A 15000-nucleotide genomic window follows, 5' to 3' on the forward strand; every position below is an offset into this window, starting at 1 on the left:
AAAAACAAAATAACAAAAGAAAGAATGAGCAGAGGAACGGCGTGTTAAACTTGTGCGTTCACCGGGTTTTAAACTTCACGACTTCACGACGTAGGAGGAATAAAAAGAAGAAGAATAGAAGAGGTAAATGGAAAGAAAGGAAAATACAACGCCTATGAGGAGGGAGACTTGACACACAAGACGAAAAAGTGGGGATATTGACCTTCGTCAGTGGGACGCGCTTATTCTACAGATAATCGTTACTTCAAGAAGCAGGAGCAGCAGTAGCAGAAGTAGCGTTGACATCTTCTTCCACCAACTTCAGGTGAGTACAACAAAAGATGAAGCAAAAGATACGAAATTGTCTGGGAAAAATTCACCTGGCAGATATTGGCCAACAGTACCTGCCACACCTGTGTGTGTGTGTGCGTTTGTGTTCCTGTTGCGAAATTAGAGCGAATGATATCAGGTCTCATCTGCCTACCTGTGTCCCTGTTTTGGCTGATGTTAGATTAAAAAAAAGTACTACAAAGTAACTTTTTAAAATTTTTTATCAAAGAGGCCATTGTTGTGCTTTGATCGCGATGCACCAGCTTTATTTTTATCTTGTATTTGGTTTTGTCATTCATTTTCCCCATTGCTAATAAACACGCTTTGTTGTTCAGATGATTAACCTGTTTGTGTGCTCACATGTTTGTACTTTCAAAACATGCTAATCTTAGTGGTCTTTAGAGAGAGAGGGAAAGAGGGAGAGAGTGTGAGGGTAGAAGGAGAGATTACAAGTACACACTCTTAGTACAAGATGTTTACGGTTATCCTGAGAGAGAGAGAGAGAGGAGAAGAGCTTACAAGTACATACTCTTAGTTCATGCTGTTTCCAGTTATCCAGAGAGAGAGAGAGAGAGAGAGAGAGAGAGAGAGAGACAGAGAGAGAGAGAGAGAGAGAGAGAGAGAGAGAGAGAGCAAAGAAGTAAACCATCTTTTACCCAGTAAGTTGTAAACCTGCAATCACGAGCATGCATTGGTCTAAGATTGCTAGCTAAAACCTGCCTGCAATTTATACTGCGTGTTCCAGAGAGCTTCAGTGATAATGAAAAGACATTAAATGATGATTACAAACCTTTAGTTTAGAGAAATTTTCAGTTTGATGCCTGTAATAGGCCTATACTCGGTGAATGCTCGATTTCACTATTTCGTAAAGGTAATTTATTTTTTTCAGCAAATGGAAGGTCATGAATTATGATGTGTCTTTAGAATAAATAATATTTATTGATTACAGTTTTGTCTTATTTAACATGATTCATACATAGTCTGTGTGTATAAGTAACGTTGGCGTTTTTGTTGTCACACTCATACACACTTGGGATGGAAACCTGTTTTCCCTCATTTGATAGGCAAGGAAGCTACCGATGAAATGACGTTATATACAATATATATATATATATATATATATATATATATATATATATATATATATATATATATATATATATATAGTATAAAAGGCTGTTTACAATATGATTTCACACGCGTTTGTGCACATCACATACAAAGTTCCTTTACTCAACCCAAATAGCCATACCTCTAATCTTTGCATACACGCGCGCATAGCAAGTGTTTCTTGGGCCACTTAACGGAGTGCAGGAGGAGAAGAAGAAGCACTTTGAGTGCTTCTACGACTATGGCTTCCGTCAATAAAGCGCTTCATCCAAGTTTCCTTTCTTTCCCGAAATGATGTCGCTGGAAATTAGCAGTGTGTCCTTGGCACGATTCTGGAAGGATTCTTAGACCGTGAACTGGGGCACCACAGAGAAAGTCACAGCTGTGATTCCACCACAGAAAGTCACAGCTGTGATTCCAGTTCGCAAAGAGAAAGTCACAGCTGTGATTCCAGTTCACAAAAACAGAAAGTCAGTTGTGATTCCAGCTGTGATTTTAGTTCAGTTCAAAAGAGAAAAAAGCTGTGATTTCAGTTCGCAACAGGAAAAGTCACAGCTGTGATTCCAGTTCATAACAGAGAAAGTCACAGCTGTGATTCCAGTTCATAACAGAGAAAGTCACAGCTGTGATTCCTGTTCATAACAGAGAAAGTCACAGCTGTGATTTCAGTTCGCAACAGGAAAAGTCACAGCTGTGATTCCAGTTCATAACAGAGAAAGTCACAGCTGTGATTCCAGTTCATAACAGAGAAAGTCACAGCTGTGATTTCAGTTCGCAACAGGAAAAGTCACAGCTGTGATTCCAGTTCATAACAGGAAAAGTCGCGGCTGTGATTTCAGTTCGTAACAGGAAAAGTCACGGCTGTGATTCCAGTTCACAACAGGAAAAGTCACGACTGTGATTCCAGTCCATAACAGGAAAAATCACAGCTGTGATTCCTGTTCACAACTGAGAAAGCCACAACTGTGATTCCAGTTCGCAACAGGGAAAGTCACAGCTGTGATTTTAGTTTACAAAAGGAAAAGTCACAGCTGTGATTCCAGTTCATAACAGAGAAAGTCACAGCTGTGATTCCAGTTCGTAACAGAGAAAGTCACAGCTGTGATTCCAGTTCATAACAGAGAAAGTCACAACTGTGATTTCAGTTCGCAACAGGAAAAGTCACAGCTGTGATTCCAGTTCATAACAGGAAAAGTCACGGCTGTGATTTCAGTTCGTAACAGGAAAAGTCACGACTGTGATTCCAGTCCATAACAGGAAAAATCAAGCTGTGATTCTGTTCGGCTGTGATTCCAGTTCGCAACAGGAAAGTCACAGCTGTGATTTTAGTTTACAAAAGGAAAAGTCACAGCTGTGATTCCAGTTCATAACAGAGAAAGTCACAGCTGTGATTCCAGTTTCCACAGCTGTGATTCAGTTCATAACAGGAAAAAAGTTCATAACAGAGAAAGTCACAGCTGTGATTCCAGTTCATAACAGGAAAAGTCACAGCTGTGATTCCAGTTCATAACAGTCACAACTGTAACAGCAACAGGAAAAGTCACAGCTGTGATTCCAGTTCATAACAGGAAAAAGTCACAGCTGTGATTTCAGTTCGTAACAGGAAAAGTCACGGCTGTGATTCCAGTTCACAACAGGAAAAGTCACGACTGTGATTCCAGTCCATAACAGGAAAAATCACAGCTGTGATTCCAGTTCATAACAGGAAAAGTCACAGCTGTGATTTCAGTTCGTAACAGGAAAAGTCACGGCTGTGATTCCAGTTCACAACAGGAAAAGTCACAGCTGTGATTTCAGTTCGTAACAGGAAAAGTCACGGCTGTGATTCCAGTTCACAACAGGAAAAGTCACGACTGTGATTCCAGTCCATAACAGGAAAAATCACAGCTGTGATTCCAGTTCATAACAGGAAAAGTCACAGCTGTGATTTTCAGTTCGTAACAGGAAAAGTCACGGCTGTGATTCCAGTTCACAACAGGAAAAGTCACGACTGTGATTCCAGTCCATAACAGGAAAAATCACAGCTGTGATTCCAGTTCATAACAGGAAAAGTCACAGCTGTGATTTCAGTTCGTAACAGGAAAAGTCACGGCTGTGATTCCAGTTCACAACAGGAAAAGTCACGACTGTGATTCCAGTCCATAACAGGAAAAATCACAGCTGTGATTCCAGTTCATAACAGGAAAAATCACAGTTATGATTCCAGTTCACAAGAGGGAAAGTCACAGCTGTGATTCTAGTTCATAACAGAGAAAGTCACAGCTGTGATTCCAGTTCATAACAGAGAAAGTCACAGCTGTGATTCCAGTTCACAACAGGGAAAATCACAGCTGTGATTCCAGTTCACAACAGAGAAAGCCACAGCTGTGATTTCAGTTCGCAACAGAGAAAGTCACAGCTGTGATTCCATTTCGCAACAGAGAAAGTCACTGCTGTTATTCAAAACAGAGAAAGTCACAGTTGTGATTTAACATAATGGTCAACTCATCACTGAAAAGGAACACTTGTTAATATCTTTCTCGGCGTTTTTTTCCCCTAGGCTAATAAAGTGGTCTGCTCATCTGCGAAAGCAATACTTATTGTTGTTATATTTTTTTGTCGTTTTTCTCTTAACCTGCAAAATAAATACTTCTTATTAATATCTCCCTCGGCGTTGTTTTTTTTTTTTTTAGGCTAAACCACAAGGCCGTGCAGGTGGATATAGGCCTATTCTTGCTCGCACAAAAATATGTATACTGTCATATTCAGGTGCACTCTGCTGAGCTGGAATAGACCGATCATTACCGTTTTAGCGGTTATTGCTTTTAAAGCTAATATTGTATATTACAGTATATGTATATATATATATATATATATATATATATATATATATATATATATATATATATATTGATATATATATATATATATATATATATATATATATATATATATACTATATACTGTATACTGTATATATACAGTATATGTATTTGTCAATGTTATATATGTATTATGTTAGCGTTTATTGTTCTTTATTCATGTATATATATATATATATATATATATATATATATATATATATATATATATATATATATATATATATATATATATATATATATATATATATATATATATTATTGTGGACTCATGAAGTACTTCGTCCGTTCAACTACCGTACTTCGGATATTTCCCAAGATTTTTATAGCCTTCCCGTATTGCAAGGGCGTTTTTCCCGTCTCTTGTCTATTTTTTCCCCTTTTTCCATGGCTCGTAGTATAACCTTTCTTCATCTAAGAGGCATTTTCTCTCGCTTCTCTTAAGGACTTAATCCTCTATCCGCCGTAGTGTGGTAGTGCCGTCAGTACACCTCACGCGGTGCACTGTAGGCATTACTTAAGGTTCTTAGCAGCATCCCTCAGCCCCTAGCTGCAACCTCTTTCATTCCTTTTACTGTACTTCCGTTCATATTCTCTTACTTCCATCTTACTTTCCACCTTCTCCTAACAGTTGATTCTTAGTGGAACTGTGAGGTTTTCCTCCTGTTACACCTTTCAAGCCTTTTTACTGTCAATTCTCTTTCGGCGCTGAATGACCTCGTAGGTTCCAGCGCTTCGCCTTTGGCTTAAATTCTATATATTCCATTCCATTTATCCAATATCATTATCACTCATTTCTTTTGAATTTTTGTTCTCCCAGAGTTTTGTAACTTTGTATTTTGCCCTTCTTCCTCCTGATGCGTATAACCTTCCCTCATACAAGAGGCGTTTTCATCACTCTTGGAATTAGATCCAGTATTACCATCCTCCCGTTTGAATTCCTTACAGGACACACATAACTTTCCCTCATAATGAGGGTGTTTCCTTTGAACGCTGGGAATTAATATCATGATAAATTATTTTTTTAGTGTTTTCCTAACTCGTGTAGGTTTCATTTTTCATGGGATGTTTTCTATAGCATATACCCTTAACTAATTCAAAGGGCGTTTCTGCCTCGAGTCCATTCTCATTATCCTTTCCTTTGAGACTTTCTCTTCCATAGCGTTCTTCCTTTTTTTTTTTCTTATTCGACTACATATTATTATTCTTTTTTTAACCTTTCATATTATTTCTTCAGCTTTATATGATTTCTTTACCTGTAAAACCAGTGGGTTGCCACTCCCACCGGCCTTCAGGTAAAATACGAATTAAAAGGAGTTCTCAAAGTACATAACATTACCCTGTTTCTTTAACTTTCCTTTCAAGTTGATAAGATTTCTCTATCTATCAGGACAGTGGGTTGCCCCTCCCACCGGCCTCCAGGTAAAATACGAAATAAAAAAACTCTCAAAGTATTTCCTTTCTATAGCATGTCCTCACGCCAGGGGAGGGGGAGGCTACCCCTCATTCTCATTTATGTAAAAATGAAATTATTCCCAGGAATGGCGGTGGTGCTGCTATAGGTTGGAAATATTTCTAAGCCTTGAAAATATATTTTCTGGCCATATTTCCGGCATGTGTTAAAGTGTAGAGGGGGTGGGGGCGGGGAGGTGTATCCTAAAGAGAAAAGAGACAGGCAGTGGACACGCGAAGGGAAAATGATATTTCATATTTTATTATTATTTTTTTATTATTTTTTTCTGAGAAATTGTCTTCGGTGGCCTCCTTCGAGTGTTTCTTTATGTATGACGAACCCTCTCTCTCTCTCTCTCTCTCTCTCTCTCTCTCTCTCTCTCTCTCTCTCCACTCGTATGTTGGATATTGGTGGCATCTCTCTTTCTCTCCCTCTCCACTCGTACATAGGATATTGGTAGGATTACTCTCTCTCTATCTCTCTCTCTCTCTCTCTCTCTCCCCACTCGTACATTGGATATTGGTGGCATCTCTCTCTCTCTCTCTCTCTCTCCCTCTCCACTCGTACATAGGATATTGGTAGGATTACTCTCTCTCTCTCTCTCTCTCTCTCTCTCTCTCTCTCTCTCTCTCTCTCTCTTTCCACTCTCATTAGCTATTAGTCTCTCTCTCTCTCTCTCTCTCTCTCTCTCTCTCTCTCCACTCGTACATTAGCTATTAGTGGCATCTCTCTCTCTCTCTCTCTCTCTCTCTCTCTCTCTCTCTCTCTCTCTCTCTCTCTCTCTCCCTCTCGTAAATTATGGTTATTGGTGGAATTACCATCTTTCTCTCTTTCATGAAAAAAATTTTGAGTTTCCGTTTTGGGGAAAAATATATGACGCACAGAAACTTTTCCCATTCGTCTTTAAACCTGTTTTTATACTTGAACTGTTTTCTTTTGTTTTGATTTATCCTTAGGCCACGTGATTTTCTTTCTTTATGAGCCTTTTTGTATTCAGTTTCCTCTTTTTTTTTTATTTATCGCTGCTGCAACTCTCGTGTTATTTTAAGTCAAGACTAATGACTGTAGTTATTAATTTTTCTGTAGTTATTAATTTTGTTCTGTTAAGAAAAATTGTAAACTAAATATTTCTGTTATCATCGCTATTATTTTCTTTTTTTGTAGAGTTGATATTAAAAGTTAATATTAAAATACCCATTTGCAGTTAACAGGAAGAATTAGTAAAACCAATTATGTATAATTAACAAGAGAGAGCAGTTACTGCCAAAATAAGAAATAAAGTTACAAAAAATAAAAATTTAAAAATATTAAAATTGTAAAGGAAGCATTCTTGAATATTTTAAGCACTGAAAGCAAATCATAAAAAATATAATTTTGACACATAAGTAATTATAAAGAAAGGGATAAAAAATAAAAAATTATAAATTTCAAGGAAATATACTCCATCATATCTTTCAAGCAAAGCAATGAGAGGAAATCAGAAATATATTATTTTGACAGACATTCCTTTCAGATATTTCCATCCCATTACGTTAAACAGAACGGTACAGTGAAAGCCCAGAATAAAAATAAAATATATAAAATAAAAGACAGGATAAAGGACAAAGAAATAAAAGATACACGAACATTATCTCTCACTGATGATTGATCTAGATCGCGTACTTAACATGTATAATGTACACGTTACGTTCAGGTATCGTGACCAGACCAGATAGAGATGGATCAGTAGTATGTTCTCGGGTTTCTTGATAATTCTAGGACATGTACCTGATTCATATTTAATATTCCAGGAATTTTTGGCCGTGGGTCATATCTCTTTTTACATACCTGATGGAGGCGTCGTTGAAGAAATTAACCTTGAGGATTTATATGAAGTTACATAATATATATATATATATATATATATATATATATATATATATATATATATATATATATATATATATATATATATATATATATATATATATATATATATATATATATATATATATATATATATATATATATATATATATATATATATATATATATATATATATATATATATATGATGTATATGTGAGTATTTATATATATTAACTTTATCACTTACACAGTTATCTGTGCAATAATAATTACTTACAGGACCTCATTGAAACTGGGTGGGATCTAGCAGAGATATTTATTCAATAAAAATTACAAAGCTTTCCAAGACTAAAAGTCCTCATTGTCAAGTATCTTGTTAGTCCTGGAAAGCTTTGTAATTTTTATTGAATAAATATCTCCGCTAGATACCATCCAGTTTCAGTGAGGTCCTATTAGTAAATATATATATACATACACATACACACACACACATATATATATATATATATATATTAGTAAATATATATTATATAGATATATATATATATATATATATATATATATATATATATATATATATATATATATGTGTGTGTGTGTGTGTGTGTGTGTTAGTTTTAATAAGAGGTCGTGATTACTTTTAGATTTGATGGCTGGGAAGTCCTTACTAGAGGTTAAACACTCTTTATATGACACTTCTTTGAAATCCTATCCTCAGATGAAGTTCTTGGTAAAATATTCTCAGCCGGTAAAAGGCTTACACAAATTCACACATATACACGTACACACACACTGTGATATATATATATATATATATATATATATATATATATATATATATATATATATATATATATATATATATATATATATATATATATATATATGTGTGTGTGTGTGTGTGTGTGTGTGTGTGTGTGTGTGTGTGTTTTGGGCAGAGTTTCCCCTTTCACAATTTTGTTGCAGGCAATCGCCATTGTGGCGTTGACTTCTTGGATGCTAACTTTTTCATACTTCTTTACTTCTGTTTTCAATCTTTCTTCAAAAATCTGGATAAGTACACATGGTCGTGGTGTGGTCTCCATTTCTAGTGCCACGGTCCGTTTCGCCTGCGTCTCAAGCTTTTTCAAGCAAGAACTAATATATAGAAGCACCCTTTGTTCCTCGTTGGTCGAGTGGTTCCGTTCTCAGCTAGCGCTCTGCTGGCCGCGAGTTCAAATCTCCGACCGGCCAATGAAGAATAAGAGGAATTTAATTCTGGTGATAGACATTCATTTCTCGCAATAATGTGGTTCGGATTCCAAAATAAGCTGTAGGTCCCGTTGATAGGTAACCAATTGGTTCTTAGCCACGTAAAATAAATCTGATCCTTCGGGCCAGCCGTAGGAGAGCTGTTAATCAGCTCAGTGGTCTGGTTAAACTAAGGTATACTTAACCCTCCGTTCCTTTTATACCTCTAATCCAGTGGTTCCCAACCAGGGGTCCATAGAGATGACAGGAAGATTTTTTGTGTACAATACCTACAACTATAACAACATTAGCATAACATTTTTCCTATGTATTTTACTTAAATAAAAAAGTGCTGAGCGGAATGTTTTCTGATTTCTTATAAATAGGCCTACAGCTTAATCAGCATAAAAGTGCAAGGCATTTTGCATGAATACATTCATTTTTTGCAGAAAAATCTTTTATTAGTTTTGCTGGCTTAACCTATTTCGTTGTAGGGGTCCACAGGTGAAAAGTGACTGGAAAAGGGGGAACGGCACGAAAAAGGTTGGGAACCATTGCTCTAAGCTGACCGCAGTGTAGGATTAGGCCTACATCAACTTGATCGACGTAAAACTTACCGATGACCAAAAGGAATTCTTGGAAACTGCGGATTGAACCGCCATTACACTGGAGGAACAAACAAGCAGGAAAAACGATTAAACGTGGAAAAACTGGTAGACAATTTGTAACAAATAGAACACATGGAAGACGGGTGCATTGGAGAGTTGCTGGGAGGGGGCTGCTGACGAAAGGGGGCACGACCAGAGTAAAATATTAACGACGAGTTTAAAGCAAGCTGCCAAGGAACTTGAAAACATTATAAACATAAAGATATGCAGAGGTGATAAAACAATAATATACGCTGTGATGTACAAACAAGAATATGAGAAGATGATTCTCCGTAGGGGGTTAGTGCCGTCAGTGCACCTCATGCAGTGCACTGCAGGCATTACTTAAGGTTCTTTGCAGCGTCCCTCCGTCCCCTACCTGCACCACTTTCGTTCCTTTTACTGTACCTCCTTTCATATTCTCTTTCTTCCGTCTTACTTCCCAGCCTCTCCTAACAATTGATTCATAGTGCATCTGCTTTGAGGTTTTCCTCCTGTTACACCTTTCAAACCTCTTACTGTCAATTTCCGTTTCAGCGCTGAATGGCCTCATAGGTCTCAGTGCTTGGCCTTTGGACAAAATTCTGTATTCAACTCCATTTAGTGAGGAGAAGATGGACAACATTTTAAATAACGCTACAAAATTCGTTATCTTTAAAGACTCTACGGACCAGTTAAAGAAGAAAATGCCACGATTATCAAAGGAGGCCAACGCACAGTGCCATTAGAACTCTTTCCCGAACATCGTGGGAGGCTTTAGCTCTTCGTTGGGTGAGTCGGCAGAGCTGTGGCCTAGCACTCGGCAGGCCCGAGTTCGAGTCTCCAGCCGGCTGATGAAGAGCTAGAGGAATTTATTTCTGGTGAAAGAAATTCGTTTCTCGCTATAATGTGGTTCGGATTCCACAATAAGCTGTAGGTCCCGTTGCTAAGTAACCAGTTGGTTCTTAGTCACGTAAAATAAGTCTAATCCTTCGGGCCAGCCCTAGGAGAGCTGTTAATCAGCTCAGTGGTCTGGTTAAACTAAGGTATACTTAACTTTTTTTAGCCCTAAATACTGCTATGGTACAGTATTATTATTATTATTATTATTATTATATATTATTATTATTATTATTATTATTATTTCAGCAGATGAACCCTATTCACATAGAACAAGCACACTAAAGGGGCCATTGACTTGAAATTCAAGATTCCAAAGAATGTCGGTTTCCACCTCCCACCGCAGACCCTACACTGCAGCAGCAACTGATCATGATACAGTGCCAGTGATTTTTCATTTCCCTGGGGGAGACGCGAACCCGCAACATCTGAGTGGCATGCCACGACACTAACCACTATACCAGCGGACCAGCATAAACCCACGAAAACAATGACCCACTCAGACCAATCATATCACAGATCACATCCCCCACCTACAAAATAGCCCAGACCCTGAACGACGCAATCACCCCATAAGCACACACTAAGATCAGCAACCGAATTCATAGACATCTTACTACTATTACATACCTTAGTTTAACCAGACCACTGAGCTGATTAACAGCTCTCCTAGGGCTGGCCCGAAGGATCAGATTTATTTTACGTGGCTAAGAACCAACTGGTTACTTAGCAACGGGACCTACAACTTATTGTGGAATCCGAACCACATTATAGCGAGAAATGAATTTCTGTCACCAGAAATAAATTCCTCTAACTCTTCATCAGCCGGCCGGAGACTCGAACTCGGGCCCAGCGACATCTTGAAAACTAAAAACAAACAAAGATGGGTGTCGAAAGCTTGTTTACGAACGTGCCAGTCGACACCGCGATAGACGTAATCCTCAGCCACGTGTACCGGTCACAAAGCAAATCCGAGAGAAGACCATATGAAGCATGCTTGAAGCATGCACAGAAGAGGCACTGTTTTACTTCCACAAAGGAGAATTGTACCGCCAGTTGTGACCATGGGTTCACCCCAGGCGTTCTTACGGCGAGTGCGTTCATGGCCAATCTAGGGGACACCGTTATCAGTGATCATGAGAAACCAGAAATTTATGCAGGATACATTGACGACATTTTCATCGCAACAAACAAGATTCACAGACATTGAAAGAAAGGCATCTTCACAGTAAAATGAGTGCTAAATTTCACCATAAAAATAGCGAAGACCAAAAACTACCATTTTTGGATGTACTGGTATATTATACCAAATTAACTTTAACAGCGAATATAACAGCAACAGCAACCTCATCAAGAAGATTATTAAGAAGGGTTCAAGTTGTTTAGTTGTGATGAAGCTCTTGAAGAGGCTTCGTTGAAGGCGAAATTATCGAGCTGTTAGGGTGTTTTATTCTCTTTTCTCGTATGGACAGTTCTTCGTTGGGCGAGCCGGTAGAGTTGTCGGCTAGCACTCGCTAGGCCCGAGCTCGAGTCTCCGGCCGGCTAATGAAGAATTAGAGGAATTCATTTCTGGTGATAGAAATTCATTTCTCGCTATAATGTAGTTCGGATTCCACAATAAGCTGTAGGTCCCGTTGCTAGGTAACCAATTGGTTCTTAGCCACGTAAAATAAGTCTAATGCTGCATATGCATATATGTAATTAGAAAATATAAGATGCACTATTACAGCAACGCGGAGAAAAATCCTCTCCGACACGGCAGACACAAACACAATCCATTAATCAGTTCCCCAGTCACTCCCAAAGCACAATAAACGACTGATTAGGAACATCCAAAAAATTTTTAAAAATTAGCTCTTCGGAAAAATGGAAATGATCTGTTGTACATCATTAATCTTCATTAATGCATTGGCGATTCCCCTGTCCGAAAAAATAATGGCGTTATCACAACGCCCTGGGAGGGGGCTGCCAAGGGGGCGTTGGGGGTGGGGGGAAATTGGTGTCTGGTGAAATACCTTGTTATGCAAATGAGGATATATATTTTTTTTATCGTTTGTGTCAAAGGGGATGTGATTATTTTAATTTATCTGTTAAGTATTTATTTATTTGTTAGTATTATTATTATGAGGATACAATTTAAGGTTAATTCAAACATGGTTATTAGTGTTTATGATAATAATAATAATGATAATAATAATAATAATTATTATTATTATTATTATTATTATTATTATTATTATTATTATTATTATTATTATTATTAGGGATAGAGTTTAAAGTTACTGTAAAGATGGTTATTAGCATTTATGATAATAATAATAGTGCTTATTATTATTATTATATTTTTAATTAAGCCGTATGATAATTATTCTGGGTCTCTAGGATCAGTAGCAATAATGCTTTATAAACCATAATGATATTCTGCTTTGCTAAAAGATGTCTTAGAACTTTGTGGGTTACCTAATTTTCTGAGAGAGAGAGAGAGAGAGAGAGAAAGCTCGCATTTATATTATGTACTTAGCTCTGAAGTGGGCAAATAAATATATATAGCTACAAGCGTCTCAGTTTTTAATGAAAAGCGTATGAGAGAGAAAAAGAGGAATTATGTGTAAATATTTACAAATGCAAGCACCACAGCGTTGAATGAAATACAGAGAGAGAGAGAGAGAGAGAGAGAGAGAGAGAGAGAGAGAGAGAGAGAGAGAGAGCAAATAATTGCCGGAATATCCCGGGGTAAATATAATAAGCTGTTCAAACATCACGTCTAGTCGATACGGAAATTAATGAGATCCACTAACAAATTAAAAGTTCTGGCATCATTTGTCTCGATGACCTTGGCTGCTGTGACGCCATATGTGAAAAAAGGTGAAGCGTTTCTCATTGGTTTTAAAAGCGGTTTGTGTACATACCGATTTTAATTAGTATAGAAGCTTTATTTTTGAAATTACTTGTTGTTTTATGTCAAGGTCGACAGGCATGTAAGTGAAAATGATTTTTTAGTATCCTAATATCGTAATTAACGCTAAGGTAAAAATATACCTTCATTATGACGGAAATAAACGACCTGCATTTTTAAAACGGGAGGTTTGGTAGAAATGGGAAAACGGAAGAGAGTAGAGTATTCGGAAATCCAATGGACCTGTCTTTTAAAAAATGAAAATGATCGTTTTTGAAGAATCAGGAATACGGAAGGAATACCAGGATTCCAAATTTCGTGGAGTATTTTTAGGAGGGCAGTTGGTACCGTGTATTACGTGTCCAAACTAGAAAAAAGGATTTGGAACTGATCTCTTGTTTTAACCAGGAAATGACAGAAATTGTACTTAAAAAAAAAAATATTATATATTTTTGAAGAGACAGTTTAAACTTTGATTCAAGTGTCACGTCAAAAAGAAACAATGATTTATTTGGGTCACACTTCACAGGACAATTCCAGGACAAATGCTTTAGAGATATATTCAGCAGTTTATAGCTCGGAAACGTTGATGGCTGTAAGAGATTTTAATCTGTTTGCCCGAAAGTAATCAAACTAAAATAATAAAGCTTAGGTGGAAAAGCATAAGAACTGAGCCTATTTTTCGTTTCAGTATTGAAACTTAATTTTTAAAGATTAGGATTCATATCTATACATAATTAAAAATTTTTCTTTTTAATTTCACTACAAACTTAGCTTTTTGTTATTCAACAAATATGTTTACACAGCCCGCAAACTCTTTTCAGTAATGTAGCAGTTACTTTTTTTAAATTTCGAAGCCAGACGTATACGTAATTAACAATTTCTCTTTGATTTCAAAATAAACTCAGTTTCTTTTTATTACTCCAATAAATTTACACAGAGTTCACACATTCGTTTCAGTAATGAAATATTTTTCAGAACAGCATTTTGAATTCTGTTTTGAAAACGAATGAGGCAGGATAAGGAATGGGAAAAAATGAATAAGTATCAAAAACAGGGACAGAAGAGGCCACATATTAATGAACATCATCGCTGAAAAGCTAAGATAAATATGAGAAAGAGCAAGAGCTACAAGGAACCCAATTTGAAGTCGCGAAAGGGGCAGGTGTTGCGCCATCGACAAGTTATGAAATAGCCTTTAAAAACTTAATAATTCTCTCACATTGGATTCCCAGCGCATGGCCTTTAGTCTAAATTTTATATTCCATTCCATTCCTCACAGTGGATGGTCAAGGAAACGAGAAATTAAGCTACAGAAGAAAAGAATCCTGTCTATGTTACTCCATCGACAAGGCGATAAGTAATGATACGTCAAAACTTGAAAATACGTGAGGTTGGAATTAAGATGTTCTGCCCTACAATGGAAGACTGCAGTATCTGCAAAAGAACAAAACTGAGAAAAATGGTAGATACTGCAGTTTCCCCTTGCCTTACTACTGATTTTGCATATACTGCAAATGGAACCACCTAAATAAAGCATTGAAGAATCATTCTGAAACTGCAGTAACTTGTGTATTAGTGTTTCACGAGCACAATAGATGGCATATCTCAGTTTCGAAAATTTTGCAGATACTGCAGTTTCCCATTTTGGGCAGTGTTGTCTTCTTTAGAAGCTGTACTAGGAATCTAGAGCAGATTTATTCGAATCACAGTTGCGCATGGTTAGATGGTAATTCACTTTTCCGTTCGTCATTTTCTAATGAGGAC

The 15000-nt window shown here is 37.0% G+C and overlaps 2 protein-coding genes across 2 annotated transcripts in view; one reads left to right on the forward strand and one right to left on the reverse strand.

Annotated features, from left to right (window-relative positions):
- Positions 1–15000, reverse strand: part of LOC136827245 (GATA zinc finger domain-containing protein 10-like) — a 108686-nt gene that overhangs the window by 24432 nt on the left and 69254 nt on the right. The gene's annotated exons all lie outside the window — the stretch shown is intronic.
- LOC136827007 (uncharacterized) overlaps positions 1–15000 on the forward strand; it is a 341112-nt gene that overhangs the window by 1031 nt on the left and 325081 nt on the right. Inside the window, 1 exon segment of the mRNA XM_067084662.1 lies at positions 1–304. This exon segment is cut by the window's left edge and continues 1031 nt beyond it. The gene's annotated coding sequence lies outside the window, so the exon portion shown is untranslated.

This window comes from Macrobrachium rosenbergii, chromosome 41, assembly GCF_040412425.1.
Source record: "Macrobrachium rosenbergii isolate ZJJX-2024 chromosome 41, ASM4041242v1, whole genome shotgun sequence".
NCBI lineage: Eukaryota > Metazoa > Arthropoda > Malacostraca > Decapoda > Palaemonidae > Macrobrachium > Macrobrachium rosenbergii.